This window comes from Schistocerca americana, chromosome 3 (assembly GCF_021461395.2).
Source record: "Schistocerca americana isolate TAMUIC-IGC-003095 chromosome 3, iqSchAmer2.1, whole genome shotgun sequence".
Taxonomy (NCBI): Eukaryota; Metazoa; Arthropoda; class Insecta; order Orthoptera; family Acrididae; genus Schistocerca; species Schistocerca americana.
Window position 1 is genome coordinate 242,156,384 of NC_060121.1, and position 18,069 is coordinate 242,174,452.

Below are 18,069 nucleotides of genomic sequence, written 5' to 3' on the forward strand. Positions count from 1 at the left end.
AAGTTGAGCACTGAGTTGTTTGATGGTGAGCCGTCGATCATCTCGAACGAGTGTGTTCGCACGCTCCGCCATTGCAGGAGTCACAGCTGTGCACGGCCGGCCCGCACGCGGGAGATCAGACAGTTTTGCTTGACCTTGCGGCGATGATGACACACGCTTTGCCCAACGACTCACCGTGCTTTTGTCCTCTGCCAGATCACCGTAGACATTCTGCAAGCGCCTATGAATATCTGAGATGCCCTGGTTTTCCGCCAAAAGAAACTCGATCACTGCCCGTTGTTTGCAACGCACATCCGTTACAGACGCCATTTTAACAGCTCCGTACAGCGGTGCCACCTGTCGGAAGTCAATGAAACTATACGAGACGAAGCCGGAATGTTTGAAAATATTCCACAAGAAATTTCCGGTTTTTTCAACCAAAATTGGCCGAGAAAAAAAATGTGTTGCATTACTTATTGAGCTGCCCTCGTAGTATTTGGTTGAGAAGAGCTGGACTCCTCTGCTGGACAGAACCCGAACTGCTCCCTCTACTTTCTGGGGTAGATAATGAAAAGTATGTTTTCTTTAAGCCAAATTCGGAAGCTCAGCATGATTGGCCTATTTCCAAAACAGGGGTGTAGCTTACGATAGGGCTTAGGTAGAGAGGGGAAGGAACATGGCTAAGGCACTGGCCGCAGAGAAAGGGGAAAGGAAGAGGGTAGGCGATAAGCGAATGGAAAGAGGGCGTGGAGAGAGGACAAGAAGTGAGGGGAGGATCCTGTTGGGCTTTGGTTCTCTCTGCTGCTAGTCTCGTGCCTTTGGTCCAAAGAGTACTTTGATCCTCTGTTTTCTGGTATGTTGCCGTACCTGTACTAACACATACCAATTTATACATGTCACCCACTTGCCAGCTTCTCTTGACCCACATGGCAAATGAGTTGAATCTGTCAGTGATATTATGTATAACAACCGCTACTGTTGTCTTCTCCGAATTTAATTTAAGAATTCACTTAAGTATACAGCTATCGGACAAGTGAAAGGAGATCTGTACATCAGTTACATAGATGGCTACTATTTGAACTGCGTGCCTAGACCAACCTGTGTACTGTTTCTTCTACGTACTAGAAACTATAATAACTGATGTTTTGAAATAAGTCTGACAAAATTAAACATAGTTTATTCTTTTTCCTTGCAGCCAGTTTATGGCCCCTCATCAAATTCTTTCTGTCTAACAACACTCAGCTCACTTGGTCACAAAGTGTCAGTTACTTTCAATTATTTCAAACTGTGAAAAATTCTGTTATTTAGTTACTTCAACAGTTATTCGACAGTTACACACCATCACCCTGCCCCTGTTACGCGACCATTTTTTCCAAACTGCCCTTTAAGTTGTGTAAAACCAATATGAAAGAGTCAAATACAATCGCAGTAATTAATTTGCACCAGATAACTAAAAGTGAATCAATACGAGTGATTGCCAATATATGACTTCTTACATTACAATTTCCTATACTGAAATGCATGCACAGCTAAATCAGAAGCCAATATGGTCGCAAGATGGACTCCACGGAGAAAGACGAGAGCACAGTAGGGCTACAAACTGCAAGGAGTGAATTCTCTACTCCCATTCAAAGAACAGCTTCTCGCTCCAGCGTCAACAGACCCACCAGGCAGATATTAGAATCGAGCCAGGCTGCGTTTTGAATGAAGTCTATCCTGACGCCACCATCCAAAGTCATACAATGCAAATTACATCTCCAGGATGTGCAGGGGAGCAAAGGCTGTCTTTAGCTAAGTGTGTGTTCACAGGATGTATGCCGTTTAATCCCATACTCCCAAAGGAACAACGATTGTGGAGAGAAGCGGCGGACATTCAAAATTTTCTGAAAAACCCTGGCTGTCAAGATAAAGTATTAGAAAGTGGAATGCAAACAGGAAGCTTAGGGCCCCTTTTGAAGATAATGGGACGCCAACACCTTGCCTAATTGTGACAAATCGAAATAGTTACAGAAATCTAAAACGGATACCATTGGTTCATGTAAATAATTTATAACTGGGAGTGGGGAGTTCAACTGTGCTCACAGGCGTCCAGAATGGCCACCGTATGAAAGCATGCAGAGAGTAGGAGGAATGTTTTGGAGTGCAAAGACTAAAGATTTTCGTGCCTGTTTAACGACCTGAAATGCGAGTATGGGGGGAGTCCAGTGTCTTATAAAATAACTTCTTACTGGTTGGCACTCATAAGAGCTCTTATTCTGCTAATCACGATTTACTCGACGCCAAAAGCCTCAGGGAACATTTTCCTTTGTCGGAAGCGCTCCACAGAAAGTTGTCTCTTAGACTGGGGACTTCGGGGCAGGCTTCTTCTCGGGCTGGCGTGTTGACGGGCAGACTTCGCTTCTAGATGATTTATCCAGGCTCATCTGACTGAGCTGAACTTAGAAGCAAACAGAGAGGAGCTGTTGGTTCAAGCCAGTGACTGATTTTGCAGCCGTGTCAGCTGTCACTTGCAGATTATGAGCTTGGTGAGATCACCCGCAACAGCGGAACAAACTGTAGATACAGACGATTCATTCAGTAATTGTAGACTTCCTCCTAAGACTTGTTTGCTATTACAGTTTCAACATCCTTTCAAACTCGAAATAGATGTACATGCATATCCATGAGTAGTATTTTCATCCTTTATGCACCAGCCTTCCGCAAACACAGTACGATGCCTGCAAATGTAAATGTTTTGTCCAGATACGCGTTCACCTGAGTCACATTCCGCATTCCACATTGCCAATGGATTAGTCCGCCAATTTAATGTTCTTTCAATTTGTTTGTTACGAATTTAACTGCATGTATGTGTAATAAACTGAGATCTCTGTCTAATTTAGTAGTCAGATAAGTTCCTTTCTCATTATTTGGATAGGCGATGATTTACTCATGTCTGATGCACACAGCCAAGTAAAGAATTTAATTAAAGACTCCAATCAATGTACTCCACCCACACTTTCACGATAAGGTGTAACGTTACAGCATGTGCTAACAGTTACGTAATACTCCACGATCTTTGACAATGTTCAAAACTTACGAATCCACACACTTTCCCTTCCCAAAATTACTTTCCTTGAATCAAGAATACGATTCACACTTTTTTTTCTTTTCACTTTTAGAGACTAAACACTTTAGAATTTTATTGGCGCTTCTGGGCCACAGCCGAACCATCCACGATAGCCTCTCGCAACCGACTGATTGACTCTCACGACTCGAAGGCGCACCCTATACCACACTGTTGTCACGTATCTGTAACTTCAATAGCTGAATTTTTAGATGTGAAGTAGTAATTTAACAAAAATACATCGTGTAAAAAGAAACTTATGTGACAACTATTTATTTACAGCTCGTAAAAAACAGATACGTGTTTCAGAGTTTTACTGACCTTCATAGTAGTCACCAGCATTGTGTATAACCTGTTGCTACCGATGTGGAAGTCGTAGGATACTCTTAGCAGTGACAGTTGTGTTGACAGTTCGAGCGGCGCGGTCTATTGATCGACGAATTTGTAGCAGTTCTGAAACGAATGCCGTGAAGTGTTTCCTCCAGTTTCAAAATCGAGTTTAACTCACGAGGGCTTAAGTCAGGGGAGTGCAGTAGATGGTATAGCACTTAGCAGCCCTATCAGTCAAACAAATCAGTAACAGCTCGCACTGTACGTGCTTGAGCATTGTCCTGCAAAATGATGGTCAGGTCCTGCAGAAAGTGTCATCGCTTCTGTCTCTATGCTGTTCATTTTTGGAACACAGCCTACGACCAGCTTAGAGACAGAAGTAATGGAACTTTCTGTAGGACCTGACCATCATTTTGCAGGACAATACTCAAGCACGTACAGTGCGAGCTGTTACTGATTTGTTTGACTGATGGGGTTGCTAAGTGCTATACGACCTACTGCACTCCCCTGACTTAAGCCCTCGTGAGTTAAACTCGATTTTGAAACTGAAGGAAACACTTCACGGCATTCGCTTCAGAACTGCTACAAATTCGTCGATCAATAGACCGCGCCGCTCGAACTGTCAACACAACTAGCACTGCTAAGAGTATCCTATGACCTCCACATCGCTGGCAACGGGTTAACACAATGCTGGTGACTACTTTGTAGGTCAGTAAAACTTTGAAACAAATATCGATTTTGTACGAGCTGTAAATAACAGTTGCCACTATTACAGTTCCAACCCTCGTATTGACGTAATGGTTCAAATGGCTCTGAGCACTATGGGACTTAACATCTGAGGTCATCAGTCCCCTAGAACTTAGAACAACTTAAACCTAACTAACCTAAGGAGGCAGGATTCGAACTTGCGACCGTAGTGGTCGTGCGGTACCAGACGGTATATTGATGTAATGTAATACTTTTTAGGACACCAGCAACATTGCAGGCGCCGGAGGTGAGCTACTGGTATCAGTATTTTAACAAGGGTATCGCTATTACACTTATGCATTGCATTTACCTGATTTCATCGACTTTGATTCCATGTATTTCATTTCAGCGAATTTCATTCAGTTCATGTGCGATCATATTGTACAGACTCTTTAACGAAGGTACCGATTTTACATTTACACACTGTATTTATCTGAGTTCATCGGCATTGATCCCATGTATTTCATTTCAGCGAATTTCGTTCACTTCATGTACAGTTGTATTGCAAGGTAGGCTATGGTATTGCAAAAAAAATCTCTTACACCAATAGTAGGGGACATTTGGATGAAGTGTTCGGAAGTTTTAGAAGGAAACATCAAGGGTAATGAAAGTTAGGGTCACATTAAAGAGAATAAAAACTACTTATTCCCTTTTATTGTAATTTTTCAGGCATCTGTATTCACTGTTTCTTGCTATTTGCGATCTATTTCAAAGTGCATGGCACATGGTGTGGTAATACACGTATCGCACACTGGGCAGTGTAATATGTCAACTCACAGGGTATTTGATCAAAAGAATCACGGGACTTACTGGTGTTCAATAACATATGGCGTGTCCACCCTTCGCCTTCATAACAGCTTGAAGTGCACTGGAGACACTTTTGGCGAGGTATCTGAATATCTGTGGAGGAAGGGCAGTCCATTCTTCCTCAAGAGGTAAAACCAGAAAACGTATTGATGTTGAATACTGGCGTCTGAAGCCAAGTCGACGTTGTAATTCATCCGTAAGATGTTCCATTTTGTTGAGGTCGGAACTCCGAATAGGCCAGTCCATTTTACGGGTGTTACTGTCCACAAATAATTGCCTCGCAGATGCTGCAGGCTGCATCGTCATGCTGATAAAATCATCGTCACTGAAACATTCATCTAGTGTATGCAGTACACAATGGTGTAAGATGTGTTCACATCCTTCCACATTTAGCATTTTTTCAAACGCAACAACGGGACCACACCTTATCCACGAAAGACACCCCTATACCGCGACACCATCTCTTTCGTACTTAACTGTTGGCAGTACATATAGTGGAAGGTAACGTGCTCCAGGCATTCGCCCAACTCAAACCATTGTATCGTCTTGCCCAAGGGTATAAAGTGAAACACAACTCAAAAACACTTACAAGGGGAGGCCGCCAATTGTGAAATTCAGGTTAGATTCATACTGCGCATAATAAAAGCTCATGGCCAGAGGTGTAATGTGGCAAAGCACCAAGATGCACTTCTCAGCCGTTGCCGAGAAAATCGACAGTTAAAAGAAACCGTTGTGGTGAAATACTCTCTACGATTAATAATTTTCTGCAGCGTCGTGGCGCAGCGGTAAGCGCTCGGGTTCGTAATCCGATGGTCGCCGGATCGAATCTCGCGCAATGCATTTTTTTATTATTATTAGTTTTTTGTAATTCATTAATGATTTGCTTATGCATGTTGGTGAAGGCGGATCGCTGTCCAATTGTACCGCCTCCATTTTTCCGTTGCGCTAGGGACCGCATCTACCTTCTTTCGAAGTTAGCAGGCAACTACGCTGTTATGTGGCGGCTCGTTTCGGCCCATTCAACATTTGTCCTTCAAGTGTAACGAGCGAGTAACGGAGTTTATATTTCATACCTGCCACAGCAAATTTGTGTTCGTGGGGTTTCTATTCTAATTCGAACGTTTGCACTTACGCTATACGTATTCGTTTCGGAATATCGTTTCTACGTCTTCCGTTAACTATACGTGGTTAACATTATGAAGACAATAACATTTGTGAAATACAACTTTGTTTGCGGAAAACATAATGATGTTCGAAGTCGCCAGTTTATCCACGACAAACGACTTTCAACAACTTATTATATGCATAATTGTTGCAATATATATATTACAAGAAACAAATACAAAAAAAAAGTTGCATGGCGCGAGATTCGATCCGGCTACCTTCGGATTACGAACCCGAGCGCTTACCGCTGCACCACGAAAATTATTAATCGTAGAGAGTATTTCACCGCAACGGTTTCTTTTAACTGTCGATTTTCTCGACAACGGCTGAGAAGTGCGTCTTGGTGCTTTGCCACATTACACCTCTGGCCATGAGCTTTTATTATGCGCAGTATGAATAGAATCTGAATTTCACAATTGGCGGCCTCCCCTTGTTAGTGTCGTTCTCCACACCACCTCAAGTGTCGCTTAGCATTGAGAAAAGAAATTTGTGGATTATGAGGAGCCTCTTGGACATTTTACCCCACTCTTTTTAACTCCCTACACATAGTCACTGTGCTAGCTGGGCTACTGGTAGCGATTTGGAACTCATGAGCGACTACTTCCGCAGCTTTCATGAGATTTTTTACGACCATCCTCCGAAGCGCTCGATAGTCCTTGTCCGTTAATACACGAGGTCTGCAAGATTTTGGTTTAACTGTGGTTGTTCTTTCAGGTTTCCAGTTCACTACCACATCACGGACAGTCGACTAGGGCAGCTTTAGAAGGGTTTAAATGACTCTGATGCATTTGTTACTCAGGTGACATCAATGACTAGGCCACGTTGAAAGTCACAGAACATTCCTGACCGATCCATTCTACTGTTCCTATTTCACTACTGACAACACCATACTCTCTGCCTTCTTTTATCCTGGTGTGTCCGCCTCTCGTGATATTTAGTGGTTGATTCCACATTGCATAGGGGTCTCTCGAATCTGCTGAACAGATAGTGCATACATCGTCTGCTCCGCTACTGACATTGCCATTTCTTCCAACATTATGGAAGCAATAAAATTAAAGATCTGAGTCAGGTGGCATCATTGCGCAGACAGCCTAATGATTAAAGTAAATTATCGTGAAAAGCAGGGAGAGAATCCCGGTCGGGAATAAATTATCATTTGTCATCACATAAATATTTCATTGCTGTATCCGTTGCAGCTATTAAAGCCTGAATTCTTTAAAGAATCGAACTTCCATGCATAAAACCGCTTCAAACTTCTGAACACTTAACAACAGAGTTAATGGTTAAATTTTTGGCATTAGACATGCAAGCGATAAAAAGTTTAGAAAAGGTTTGAAGTTATTTTTAAAGTTTGTTCCAAGTCACAGAACACTCTTGTTACCAAACACTGGATGAGTATATCATGGGTAACCTGAACTCAGTTTTAAGAAGAAGCTAGCTTTTCACGCGCCTCACTGCTTATGACATTATATCTCTACATCTACATCTACATCTAACTTTATACTCGGCAAGCCACCCAACGGTGTGTGGCGGAGGGCACTTCACGTGCCAATGTCATTACCTCCCTTTCCTGTTCCAGTCGCGTATGGTTCGCGGGAAGAACGACTGCCGGAAAGCCTCCGTGTGCGCTTGAATCTCTCTAATTTTACATTCGTGATCTCCTCGGGAGGTATTAGTAGGGAAAAGCAATATATTCGATACCTCATACAGAAACGCACCCTCTCGAAACCTGGACAGCAAGCTACACCGCGATGCAGAGCGCCTCTCTTGCAGAGTCTGCCACTTGAGTTTGCTTAACATCTCCGTAACGCTATCACGCTTACCAGATAACCCGGTGACGAAACGCGCCGCTCTTCTTTGGATCTTCTCTATCTCCTCTGTCAACCCGACCTGGTACGGACCCCACACTGATGAGCAATACTCAAGTATAGATCGAACGAGTGTTTTGTAAGCCACCTCCTTTGTTGATGGACTACATTTTCTAAGGACTCCCAATGAATCTCAACCTGGCACCCGCCTTACCAACAATTAATTTTATATGATCATTCCACTTCAAGTCGTTCCGTACGCATACTCCCAGATATTTTACAGAAGTAACTGCTACCAGTGTTTGTTCCGCTATCATATAATCATACAATAAAGGATCCCTCTTTCTATGTACTCGCAATACATTACATTTGTCTATGTTAAGGGTCAGTTGCCCCTCCCTGCACCAAGTGCCTATCCGCTGCAGGTCTTCCTGCATTTCGCTGAAATTTTGTAATGCTGCAACTTCTCTGTATACTAGAGCATCATCCGCAAAAAGCCGCATGGAACTTCCAACACTATCTACTAGGTTATTCATATATATTGTGGAAAGCAATGGTCCCATAACACTCCCCTGTGGCGCGCCAGAGGTTACTTTAACATGTGTAGACGTCTCTCCATTGAGAACAACATGCTGTGTTCTGTTAGCTAAAAACTCTTCAATCCAGCCACACAGCTGGTCTTATATTCCGTTGGCTCTCACTGTATCGAACGCCTTCCGGAAGTCAAGGAAAGTGGCATCTACCTGGGAGCCTGTATCTAATATTTTCTGGGTCTCATGAACAAATAAAGCGAGTTAGGTCTCTCCTGAACCTTGCGTCACACAATGATATAATTTTGCTGGTACATTCAGTGCTATATGTGTTTGTGAATACAGTTAGTAGTGAAGAAGAAATTAATCAAAACGTCACGCATGATGTCGCCGTTTTTCTGCGTGAACAGTGAAAATGTAGTAAGCGATAAATTTTTTTATTATCATTATTGTTATTATTATTATTTTGTGGGTGGTGTCAGCGAAAAAGATTCATAAAGTTTTGAAATCATGTGTAAAGTTTCTTGGAAGTCACTAAATGCTCTCATTCTCAAATAGTGGACGAATATAGTCCCGATATTTGTGCAGCGGGGCCAACAAGATGTAGTAGCCCTGTGCTGTGCGACACAGCAAGTGACACTACAGAAATCATCTCCGGCGGGATGCGAGTAAGTATTTCAGACGAGTTTAATAAATTTAACTGTGGGTTTAAATACATGCAAGCTCTCGATAACACACGACAAAGCTAAGATCTTTAGTGGGTACCTTTTCAATGACAAATTGATTCCATGTGGATCCTGCACAGAGACGAGCGTTTGCCATTTTTGGCGGCTAAGGCGACTCACGTGACGTCACAGGTTCGTTATGGAGATCGTATTTCTCGTGGGCCTCGTCGCGTATGAAGAGTTATGCTGCTTCAAGACATCTACACAATTTTTAACTGTAATTACTGTCTTACTGTGTGGAACTTTCAGATAATACACACACCAAAAAAAATTTTGCATCGCCTCGGTTCCGAGAGTTCCGGAACCTGTACAGAAAATTGGAATAGAGATCAACATAAACATCATTTCCACTCTTTTTATTGCTCATGAAAATCATACATTACATGTTGTACCACCATAAAGTGAGACCTTCAGAGGTGGTGGTCCAGATTGCTGTACACACCGGTACCTTTAATACCCAGTAGCACGTCCTCTTGCATTGATGCATGCCTGTATTCGTCGTGGCATACTATCCACAAGTTCATCGAGGCACTGTTGGTCCAGATTGTCTCACTCCTCAACGTCGATTCGGCGTAGATCCCTCAGAATGGTTGGTGGATCACGTCGACCATAAACAGCCCTTTTCAATCTATCCCAGACATGTCCGATAGGATTCATGTCTGGAGAACATGCTGGCCACTCTGGTCGAGCAATGTCGTTATCGTGGCCGAGCGGTTCTAGGCGCTACAGTCTGGAACCGCGCTACTGCTACGGTCGCAGGTTCGAATCCTGCCTCGGGCATGGATGTGTGTGATATCCTTAGGTCAGTTAGGTTTAAGTAGTTCTACGTTCAAGGGGACTGATGACCTCAGAAGTTGTCCCATAGTGCTCAGAGCCATTTGATGTCGTTATCCTGAAGGAAGTCATTCAGAAGTTGTGCGCGATGGGGTCGCGAATTGTCGTCCATGAAGACGAATGCCTCGGCAATATGCTACCGATATGGTTGCACTGTCGGTCGGAGGATGGAGTTCACGTATCGTACAACCGTTACGGCGCCTTCCATGACCACCAACGGCGTACGTCGGCCCCAGATAATGCCACCCCAAAAGAGCAGGAAACCTGCCTCCAAACACGTCTCCCACGATTGTCTGGTTGAAGCCATATGCGACACTCATCGGTGAAGAGAACGTGATGCCAGTCCTGAGCGGTCCATTCGGCATGTTGTTGGGCCCATCTTTACCGCACTGCGTGGTGGTCCTGATAGCATAGATGGACCACGCCATGGACGTCGGGAGTGAAGTTGCGCATCATGCAGCCTATTGCACACAGTTTGAGTCGTAACACGACGCGCTGTAGCTGCACAAAAAGCATTATTCAACATGGCGTTTCTGTCAGGGTTCCTCCGAGCCTTAATCCGTAGGTGGTGGTCATCCACTGCAGTAGTAGCCATTGGGCGGCCTGAGCGAGGCATGTCATCGACAGTTCCTGTCTCTATCTCCCCCATGTCCGAACAACATCGCTTTGGTTCACTCCGAGACTTCTGGACACTTCCCATGTTGAGAGTCCTTTCTGGTATAAAGTAATACAGACGCCATCGAGCTGCGGTATTGACGGTCTAGGCATGGTTGAACTACAGACAACACGAGCCGCGTACCTCCTTCCTGGTGGAATGACTGGAACTGATCGGCTGTCGGGCACCCTCCGTCTAATAGGCGCTGCTGATACATGGTTGTTTACATCTTTGGACGGGTTAGTGACGTCTCTGAAGAGTTAAAGGGACTGTGTCTATGATACAATATCCACAGTCAACGTCTATCTTCAGGAGTTCTGGGAACCTGTGTGATGCAATATTTTTTTTGATGTGTTCATTATACCTCTTAAGAAGTAGGTTATGACAGTATTTCAAATTTTGAAATTCAATCACTATTTATATCAAATATTGAAAAATGAAATTTTTGTTGTCCACAGAAACCGTTAGGTAGGCAACCAGCTATTGGCCGTGCTTTCCGTGCCCCGGGATGGGCGCTTAGTAATATAAATACGCATGTTTCGTTTCTTTTCACGAACATCTAGAAATGTTTTTTCGGGGTATTTTGTAATACATTCTAAGATTCGACCTGAGATTATGTGTGTAGAGTGTGATATTTCACGTTCTTGTAGACATAGAATTCACTCCCGAACCTCAGTGATTTAGAAGGATAATGTTATCTCAAGTAACATGTAAGAAATTATTTTCATTTATTAACATTTCTCTAACATACACTACTAGCCATTAAAATTGCTACACCAAGAAGAAATGCAGATGATAAACAGGAATTCATTGGACAAATATATTATACTGGAACTCACATGTGATTACATTTTCACGCAATTTGGGTGCATAGATCCTGAGAAATCAATACCCAGAACAACCACCTCTCGCCGTAATAACGGCCTTGATACGCCTAGGCATTCAGTCAAATGGGGCTTGGATGGCGTGTACAGGTACAGCTGCCCGTGCAGCTTCAACACGATACCACAGTTCATCAAGAGTAGTGACTGGCCTATTGTGACGAGCCAGTTGCTCGGCCACCATTGACCAGACGTTTTCAATTGGTGAGAGATCTGGAGAATGTGCTGGCCAGGGCAGCAGTCGAACATTTTCTGTATCCAGAAAGGCCCGTACAGGACCTGCAACAAGCGGTCGTGCGTTATCCTGCTGAAATGTAGGGTCTCGCAGGGGTCGAATGAAGGGTAGAGCCACGGGTCGTAACACAACTGAAATGTAACGTCCACTGTTCAAAGCCCCGTCAATGCGAACAAGAGGTGACCGAGACGTGTAACCAATGGCACCCCATACCATCACGCCGAGTGATATTCCAGTATGGGGATGACGAATACACGCTTCCAATGTGCGTTCACCGCGATGTCGCCAAACACGGATGCGACCATCATGATGCTGTAAACAGAACCTGGATTCATTCGAAAAAATGACATTTTGCCATTCGTGTACCCAGGTTCGTCGTTGAGTACACCATTGCAGGCGCTCGTGTCTGTGATGCAGCGTCAAGGGTAACCGCAGCTATGGTCTCCGAGCTGATAGTTAGTGCTTCTGCCAACGTCGTCGAACTGTTCGTGCAGATGGTTGTTGTCTTGAAAACGTCCTCATCTGTTTACTCAGGGATCGAGACGCGGCTGCACGATCCGTTACAGCCATGAGGATAAGATGCCTGTCATCTCGACTGCTAGTGGTACGACGCCGTTGGGATCCAGCACGGCGTCCCGTATTACCCTCCTGAACCCACCGGTTCTATATTCTGCTAACAGTCATTGGATCTCGAGCAACGCGAGCAGCAATGTCGCGATACGATAAAGTGCATTCGCGATAGGCTACAATCAGACCTTTATTAAAGTCGGAAAGGTGATGGTACGCCTTTCTCCTCCTTACACGAGGCATCCCAACAACGTTTCACCAGGCAACGCCGGTAAACTGTTGTTTGTGTATGAGAAATCGGTTGGAAACTTTCCTCACGTCAGCACGTTGTAAGTGTCGCCACCGGTGTCAATCTTGTGTGAATGCTCTGAAAAGCTAATAATTTGCATATTACAGCATCTTCTTCCTGTAGGTTAAATTTCGCGACTGTAGCACGTCATCTTCGTGGTGTAGCAATTTCAATGGCCAGTAGTGTAAATTATTCTGATTTTACTAACAATTATCTTAGAGTCCCTCAACAGAAGTCAAACATAATTTATTCCGAGTTTTTCATTATCTCCATTTTTTAATAACATTAGTGTTGTGTAATGGAGAAGAAGCACTACGTGCGGCTGTGCGCCTTCGGCGCGCCAACAATGAGAGCCGAGCCAAGTGTTTCGCCGCCAAGGGGCTCGTGGCTCTCTGGCGGGTTTGTGCTTGGTTACCCCGGCCCCCGGGCATCGCAGCATTTTCTCCCTTCTATGCTCAAGTCTATCCTCTTGCTGTTCTTTTCCCCTCCATTGGGGAACATGTCTGGACTGTTTTCGGAAATGTATTCTGCATTCGTGATGACTGGGTGTTGTGTGATGTCCTTAGGTTAGTTAGGTTTAAGTAGTTCTAGGGGACTGATGACCATAGATGGTAAGTCCCATAGTGCTCAGAGCCATTAAGCCATTATTCTGCATTTTCGGTAGTCAATATGAGAATACTCTCTATTGTTTTTCGTTTTTTTTCTTTCTTCGTTCACCTTCTCCTATCCTTCCTCCACTTCTGTGTTTGAGGTTTCTCTTTCCCTTCTTCCTCCCTGTGCGCTCCTGAAGGCCGGCCCACGCGTCTGACGCGTAACAGGGTTCGCATCTAATCCCCTGGTACACGCCAGGTCCAGGGAGGTGACGATTGCCTGAGCGGCTACCTTCCCAAATCGCCGATTGGTCCCTTTGTTAGGTGTTCGGTAGGTATAACTTTAGGTGTGAACAGTTACCTAAGACAGGTGCGCCCCCTTCTGAAACGGGCCCCCAGTTGTAAGGAGCGCGCTGTCGAAGACGCTGGCAATCGTGGGGATTTTCTCTCAATGAGCCAATCATCTTCAGTCAACGGCTATGAAAAGTAAACGAAATGAGGCTAACGATTCAAAAACACGAACAGCTGCACCACGGTTCCTCATGGTTTCATGTACTAAAGAGGGTCAGTCCTACCCTACGGTAAATCTGTTTATTATTCAGGAAGGTGTTGATGCAACTGCAGGCCTGTGAAATCCTGCTCTCGTTTGCGCAATGGCACTTTGCTTTTGGAGACTACTTCTGATTCACAAGCACAACTGCTTGCAGCTTCTCTCCTCCATAGCTATCCCATTCGCGTTGAGGCCCATAGAACGTTGAATTTTTCCTGTGGTGTTATTTACACTAGGCTGCTCGATGGTCTGACTGAGGTAGAAATCCAAACGTGCCTCTCTGGTTAGGGTATCATTGAAGTCCACCGGGTGACGAAAAAATTAGATACCTCCTTAGTGCCCACATGCACTCTCTTTCTGATACAGCGGTTCTTCCAACAAAGATCAAAGCAGGTTATGAACTTATCACAGTCACATCTTATATTCCGAACCCGGTGCGCTGCTACCAGTGTCATCATTACACCCACACTCGAGAGGACTATCGACAACCAGCCAAATGTGTAACCTTTGGTTGAGATGCTCACGAAGGCGATTGTCTGCCTCCTTCTCCTTCCTTCATCAACTAGGATGGCGACCATGCCGCCTTCTCCCGCGATTGTTCCGTGTATTTCGATGAATAGGCTGTCCATGGGTGAAGGAAAAAGTGTCTCACCCAGTCGCTCGAAAGTTGTTGGCTAGTCGGAAACCCTGCATTCTACCATCTGCCACCTACAGTACTGTTCTTGCTACGTCTCGCTCCACAAAGGACTTGGCCACGCAGACATGTGACCTCAAATTCAGCACCGCAGTTGTGAAATCGCCCAGCGTCATCGTAGCATCCCCGTCTCCTCCTCTAGCCGTGCAACACGCCACCAAAATTTCGCCTCATGCGGCGAAGTCACCAGTTACACAACCAGCAGGCTGGAAAGGACAGAGAGAACACTCCCGTGAAGACTTCCTACGTCCCTCCTGCCAACCAACACCTGAGTCTTGAGAACGAGATTTTCACTCTGCAGCGGAGTGTGTGCAGTTATGAAGCTTCCTGGCAGATGAAAACTGTGTGCCGGACCAAGACTCGAACACAGGTCCCGAGTTCGAGTCTCGGTTCGGCACAGTTTTAATCTGCCAGGAAGTTCCATCTCAGTCTTCTTCTGATAACGGGAAATGCTCCAAGAAGTCAAACAAAGGCAAACGGTCTTCTCCTTCACTGACTCAAAAGTCCTCTTCGATGATGTGACCACGTGACACTCTCACCTGACCTGCCTCCATGTCGCCAGTGCGCACCAACAACCGTTTTTCTGTCCTGCATTACGCAGGCCGACAACAGGAGAATTCCGACGCTTCTGTAGACTTCATGGAGCAGGATCCTCCTGTTTCTGAGCCCTGTAGCAGTGAGTCTTCGAAGGCTGACACTCAGATGCCGCCGAAATGACACCCCTTCATGTTTTCCTCGTCATGACTATCCTCCAATGGAACGTTCGCAGTCTTCGATCCAAAAAAGAGGATTTACAGCTGCTCTTAGAATCGCAACTTGTTCTCTGCCTTCAGGAAACAAAATTGCGTCCTCAAGACCGCTTTGAGCTCTCGCATTTCCTCCCGATCCATTCTGACCTCCCCCCATCAAGGGTGGCATTCCATCTCATGGGGGAGTCATGCTGCTCATATGACATTCATAGTCCACGCAACTCCCTGACTACCTGCCTCAAGCTGTTGTAGTCCGCATTTTCCTTCCTCACTTGGCCTTTTCCCTTTGTACCTTTTACATCCCTCCGTCATTTGACGTCAACAAGGCAGACTTCCTCCAGCTTATTAGACAGTTACTTCACCCCTTTCTGCTGCTTGGTGACGTTAATGCGCACCATCCCCCTTGGGGTTCTCCCAGAACCTGTCTGATTGGTGCCCTCTTGGCTGACCTTCGCAGTCAACTTCTTCTGCCTTAGCACAGGGACACCCGCGTTCCTTTCGGACAACTCACACCTATTTCCATTTGGACCTATCCTTCTGGACTGCCCAACTTGGCCATCGTCCTGAGTGGTCCGTTCTCTCTGACACATACTGGAGAGACCATTCCCTGAGTGCTATCCGTTTGCTGACTCCTATCCCACCTACGTGCACACCGATATGGCAGCTTACTAAAACCGACTGTAGGCTCTACTGATCCCTGACGAACTTCGACGAACAAAATTCCCCAGTTGTGATGACCCTTACCGCCGCATAACGTTCCATTGCTCGCACTTCCTCTTTACCACGCCATGTCACAGTTCCTTGTTGGACTGAGGCGTGTCGCGAAGCAATTCACACGCGGAGAGGTGCTCTCCGCGTTTTTAACCGTCATCCTACGATGGTAAACTGCATTCATTATAAATAGTTGCATGCACAGTCTCGACACGTTCTTCGCGATAGCAAAAAAGCTAGGTGAATTTCATTTGCTAGTTCTTTTAACAGTTCCACTCTCTCTTCCATCATGTGGACCAACCCCAGACATTTCTCTGAGACCAAGATCCATTCCCCAATTTCCGACCTGACAGTAGTAGACGATGTCACCATGGACCCTATTGCTATCTCCAACACCTTGAGCCACCACTTTGCGGAGATTTAGAGCTCCTCCCACTCTCAACCTACCTTCCTTCATCGGAAACGAGCTGAAGAGGTTCAGGCGATATCCTTCTCTTGTCAGAATCGCGGGTGTTACAATGCCACCCTTCCTGGGAGGGAGCTAGATCATGCTATTACTTAATCCCGATCCTCCGTGCCAGGGCCAGACGATGTTCACATTCAGGTGTTGCAGCATCTTTCTCTTGTGGGCAAGCCCTTTCTCCTTCCAATTTTGTCATATGATGACACGGTTAGAGACCGTGGCTGATGGTGTTGGGACAGCAACCAGCCACAAATATACTTTCAGTTCCTTTATTCAAAGGGTACCGTTACCGGTTTCGAATCGTTATGATTCATCTACAGGCAGTTTCCAAGCTTTCCTTACAACATGTGGTGCGTTTTTTTTTTCAGATTAACTGTCCTCAAATAATAATAATACATAATTATAAGCACGCCACACAGATGGTTGCGCTACAGATATTCATTGGATGTGACTTACGTGAAATGTCGGTTTGGAGTGTTTGTTTTCATAACATTCGTCCAACAGATGTGAATACACTCCCATTGCATTCTTATCGTTGAACGCGTAATTTCTTCTCACTGAACACTTTAGATTTGTCACAGAAAATACTTCTACCACGGCCGGCAGGAGTGGCCGAGCGGTTCAAGGCGCTTCAGCCTGGAACCGCGCGACCGCTACGGCCGCAGGTTCGAATCCTGCCTCGGGCATGTATGTGTGTGCTGTCCTTAGGTTAATTAGGTTTAAGTAGTTCTAAGTTCCAGGGGACTCATGACCTCAGATGTTAAGTCCCATAGTGCTCAGAGCCATTTGAACCCTTTCTACCACGCACCACATGTTTTGATGCGTACAAAGTGCTTACAAATAGATGAGTGTCAAAGATGTTATGATATCTCGTAACGTTGGAAGATGTGTCAGGTTTGGAGAAAGATCAAATATTCTCTTATACAACTGAAGCGCCTTTGGACTAGTAGAGAGAGACAGTAGTTTTGTCAGTTTTAGAGAGAATATGTTACTTTAATTATAAAGTTGTTCTTTTTTTTAGTACTGTATAGGTAAAACAGTACATTATTTACACGACTGACCATTAAAATTGCTACACCTCGAAGATGACGAGCTACAGACGCGAAATGTAACCGGAAGGAAGAAGATGCTGTGATATGCAAATGATTAGCTTTTCAGAGCATTCACACAAGGTTGGCGCCGGTGGTGACACCTACAACGTGCTGACATGAGGAAAGTTTCCAACCGATTTCTCATACACAAACAGCAGTTGACCGGCGTTGCCTGGTGAAACGTTGTTGTGATGATTCGTGTAAGGAGGAGAAATGCGTACCATCACGTTTCCGACTTTGATAAAGGTCTGATTGTAGCCTATTGTGATTGCGGTTTATCGTATCGCGACATTGCTGCTCGCGTTGGTCGAGATCCAATGACTGTTAGCAGAATATGGAATCGGTGGGTTCAGGAGGGTAATACGGAATGCCGTGTTGGATCCCAATCTCGTATCACTAGCAGTCGAGATGACAGGCATCTTATCCGCATGGCTGTAAAGCATCGTGAAGCCACGTCTCGATCCATGAGTCAACAGAGGGAACGTTTGCAAGACAATAACCATCAGCACGAACAGTTCGGCGACGTTTGCAGTAGCATGGACTATCAGCTCAGAGACCATGGCTGCG

At 45.1% G+C, this 18,069-nt stretch overlaps 1 protein-coding gene across 1 annotated transcript in view; it reads right to left on the minus strand.

The window, feature by feature from the left end:
* LOC124606903 overlaps window positions 1-18,069 on the minus strand; it is a 388,350-nt gene that overhangs the window by 314,140 nt on the left and 56,141 nt on the right. The gene's annotated exons all lie outside the window — the stretch shown is intronic.